The 4,554-nt window shown below is 37.1% G+C and overlaps 1 long non-coding RNA gene across 1 annotated transcript; it reads right to left on the bottom strand.

Moving 5' to 3' along the window:
- Positions 1–281: 281 nt before the first annotated feature.
- LOC120729365 lies at positions 282–2,598 on the bottom strand. The gene is made up of 2 exons (XR_005694917.1): positions 534–2,598; positions 282–433 (listed from the first exon to the last, which is right to left on the bottom strand). It is a non-coding gene; the product is annotated as an uncharacterized LOC120729365 (long non-coding RNA).
- Positions 2,599–4,554: the final 1,956 nt, after the last annotated feature.

Here is a 4,554-nt window from a genome sequence, read left to right as displayed (position 1 = left end):
AACTAATGTCTGAACAACAATTATTCATGATTGATTCTTTATTAGTGTTTCTGTATACAAGATCTTAGTGTCCAACATAAACATAGGCTGAAGCTGGACTCTCACACCATGCCAGTGGTGCTGTTACACTGTCAACACTTCACCACAACACATATCAGGACAGACTGTCAGAAGCTCACTGACAAGATTACAGTTTAAAAAAAACAACAAAAAAACAGCCATATAAAAAATACAATAAAAAATAGTCTGTGCAATATCTGTGTAACATATGAACACAACACTGAGAAAGCAACCAAGTTTATTTGACATCAAAAATGACAAACACAAAGAAAAGAAATGATTAATAAAAGTCAATGTTCATTATTTAGCTCATCGATTCAGCACAGTGGACAAACTCTTCAACCAAACATTGTGATACAGAACATATACAATGCTATATAGGAATGTTTACACATTTCTAATAACATTCAAACAAAGCTGTTACCAACATACTGCTAAATATTACTGTTGAAAATATCTGAAAAACACAAGACCTTTGCTGTTTATTAGATAAGCCACATGCATTATGATACAATCAGATTCTGCTTAGAACTGCATTCAACACTATTAAGCCAATATTTCCCGCTTATATGGCTTAAACATTTTCAAATGATGAGCTTCCAACAATGAGTGAAACAGTAAGAGCATGTGGAGAGTTTGGAAACATCCCATTAAGAAAGAGAAATCATTATGAAACAATGGATATTAATCGAATTATGAAGCCGTTTTATATACACTTATACTCATCAGAGTGTAGTAATACAGATGGGAAGATGCGGGAATTTCTAGAGAAGGTGCCTGTTGCATCGTTATCAGAAAGTCACAGGAAAGAGTTAAATAACCCTGTGACAGAGGAGGAAGTGCGACTTGCTATTAACTCCCTTAAAGGAGGAAAAGCACCAGGGCCTGATGGTTTCTGCCCAGAGTTTTATAAAAAACTAAGTCACCTTCTTGCAGGACCATTGACTGATATTGTTAAAAGATTTTATTATGTTTATGTATAGAAGTACATTTCATTTGAGGTTCTCTAGATGTGTTTGCTCTTTGTACTAGAGAAGTTACACTGTGCAAGCTCAGCACGAAGTCTCTATCGTTGTATGTTATCTCTTCCACTCATGTGTCTGTGATCGTTGTATGTTATCTCTTCCACTCATGTGTCTGTGACGCAAGTCTCTATCGTTATATGTTATCTCTTCCTGCATGTGACTGTGACGCAAACATGCTTGAGTATAAATAAAGGGTGGCAACTGCTGCGGAGTGTGAGTCTCTGTTTGAGCTCTCACCCGTTAAACCTGCAAACCTGTCTGAGTGTCATTTATTCTGACCTGAGTTGCATTACAGGAAAACTCCTGACATTTCTGTTTTTAGACTCTTTTAAGAATGAACAGTTGCCCCCAACACTCAGACAGGCTAATATTTTGTTAATTCTAAAGAAAAATAAATCTACAGATAGGTGTGAATCATACAGACCGATCAGTCTCATTAATGTCGATGCTAAATTACTCTCCAAGTTATTAGTAAGGAGGCTTGAGGGCATTCTCCCACTGCTCATAAACCCTGATCAAACAGGCTTTATCCAAAATCGTTTCTCATCTACTATTAAATATTATACAATACTTGAATCAGACAAATCATAAAGCCTATGTTATATCTTTAGATGCCGAAAAGGCATTTGACAGAATCGAGTGGACATATCTATTTAGTGTATTAGAGAGATTTGGCTTAGGCGAGGGTTTTATTGCATGGATTAAAACTATCTACAAACTTCCAAAAGCTTGTGTCATAACTAATGGTATACAATCATCAGCGTTTCCATTGCAAAGAGGTACGAGGCAAGGCTGTCCCCTGTCCCCTCTCCTCTTTGCATTAGCACTTGAACCTCTAGCTGAGGCTATTCGCCAGCACCAAGATGTGCATGGTATAACAGTGGGTGGAACAAATCATAAGATAGCATTGTACGCTGACGATATTCTGCTGTTCTTATCAAAACCAGAACAATCAATACCGGCTATTATGTCTACCATACATGAGTTCAGCTCATTCTCTGGTTACAGAATTAATTTTGGGAAATCAGAAGTTATGCCACTGGGTGATCAGATTAACTCCTTGCCAGATTTCTCTAATCCCTTTCAATGGTCCCCCAGCGGCTTTACATACCTTGGGCTAAACATTCCACCAGTTCTTAAAGATTTATGGAAACTGAACTTATCACCAGTTATAATAAAAATCAAAAAAGATTTAGATAGATGGCAAAAACTGCCGCTTTCTCTTATGGGGCGTGTGAACTTAATTAAAATAAGCATTCTCCCGTGTTTATTATATCCCCCACAAATGCTACCTTTATTGATCACTCAGAAAGTTTCTTGTGATATAGAAAAAGCCTTTTCAAAATTTATCTGGCGTGGCAAGAAACCTAGATTAAGGATTGGAACTCTACAACTGCCTATAGATAGGGGAGGCTTAGGCCGACCAAATTAAATTTTTTATAATTGGGCATGTCATAGCCGTGTCTTATGGGAGTGGCTACATGCTTATCTAAATTCTAACTCTCAACTAGACTCTTGGTCCACTTTACCTTATTCCCTTTGGAGCTTAGCTGTCTGTGACAAAAAAACAATATCAAAAATGGGGATTAAGAACAACCCAATCATTTATAATACAATATGGGTCTGGGGGGAAATGCGTAAAAGGTTGGGTAGAGAAGATTGCACTTCATTCTTGACTCCTCTAGTGAGAAACAACGATTTTGTTCCAGGAATGTCTTGTAGCATGTTCGATAAGTGGCACAAAAAGGGATTAAGGGTAATTGGCGATTTATATCAAAACAACATTCTGATGAACTTTGAGCAATTGCAGTCAAATTTTAATATCCCTAGAGACCATTTTTTTGGCTTTCTCCAGGTTCGTAACTTCGTTCATTCTAGAATTCCACAGTCTTCAGAAATAGTTATATATGATGATATTGAGACATTTCTTATTAAGCGAAAAGACAGAACTCATTTTATTCCAGCTTTTTACTCTCTCCTATATACTCTTAGTAGCAACACACTGAGCGCCATTTATAAATGGGAGAGAGATCTTAATAATCAATACACCGAAGAGGAGTGGAAAGGAGCCATTAATATGAGTAGTTCCACTTTTACTTGTAACCGCTTGCGAGAAACCCAATACAAAATCATTCATCGCCTTTATATAACTCCTAATGTCTTGCATAAGATTGCACCTCATATTTCCCATTTTTGTAGTAAATGTCAAAAAGAAACTGGCACTTTTTTTCATTACTTTTGGGAATGTAAATTAATCAAAAGATTTTGGAGCTTCATTTCTCAAGAACTAAGTAATATTTTTAACAACCTGATTCAAAGGGACCCTGGGTATTTTCTTCTTGGCCTACCCTCAAAAGAAGTAACATTGAATCACTTGCAGCGCAAATTATGTGACAAACTGCTGCTGGTAGCTAGGAAATGTATTCTCATTAATTGGGTTAAGGATAAACCTCCCTCTGTGACGTTGTGGTACAGAGAATTATTTAAAGTTATTCCTCACGAAAGAACTGCTGCTATTTTAGGAGGAAATGAGGGTCTCTTTCTCAATGTTTGGTCCCCTTTGCTTTCTTATTCGCCAAATGATTTGTCCCAACTGTTGAGGGGGGGTGGTTGCGATTAAGATGTTCTCAATTAAATAGGAAGTAAGTGTAAAGGACAACTCATTCTTGGAGTTTATCTTTTTCTCTTTCTATATCTGTGGGTAATTGAGTGAAAATATTTTTTTTGTGTGTGTGTGGATGTGTAATTTTTTTTTTCTCTTTTCTTTCTTTTTCCTTTTTCTTTCTTTTCTTTTCTGTTTGGCTGTTATGTTTTATGCTATTCTTGATAACGAATAAAAATTTTATATCCAAAACCCCAAAAGGGAAAAAAAAAAAAAAAAAGAAGAAAGAAAGAGAAATCAAACATTTGGATTTATTTTAATGAGCTCAGATTTGTTGAAAATGCAGAGGAGCTGGTTGTGAACTGAGCTTCAGAGAAACACAACGTACTGAGATTCACTGTGAAGCTTTGAGTGGAAAAAGACAGAAAAACAACATGTGGATCCTGGAATATCGGGAGCTTCCATCTTTAAAGGACTGAAGAGGAAGAAGTTTACAAGGAATCATTTAGAAGAGTTTCAAACATCAACTGATTGAATCCATGAATCTGAAAACGTGTTTCTGAGTGAAAGAGAGACATGTACAGACTGAACTATCTGTTCAACAGTCAGAGTGTTTCTCTAAAAGGAGACACTCTTTACACTCAACTCAGCACAAAAATACTGAGCAACCAGGAAACAAGGACCAAAATCCAGGATAAAGAGTTTCAGTGAATGTGGTGTTGAAGGTGTGGAGGTGGATCAGAGTGTCAGAGGAGACTCTGTAGAAGGACAGAGTGCCAGCAGGACAGTCCACATACACTGCTACACTGTTAGAGACAGAGGAGGAGGAGGACGAGGAGATGGACGTTTCGCTGTATTGTGGGGGCC

This window comes from Simochromis diagramma, unplaced genomic scaffold (genome assembly GCF_900408965.1).
Source record: "Simochromis diagramma unplaced genomic scaffold, fSimDia1.1 OVJJ01000368.1, whole genome shotgun sequence".
NCBI lineage: Eukaryota > Metazoa > Chordata > Actinopteri > Cichliformes > Cichlidae > Simochromis > Simochromis diagramma.
The sequence above is the reverse complement of the archived record's forward strand: the minus strand, read 5'-3'. Positions and strand labels throughout refer to the sequence as shown.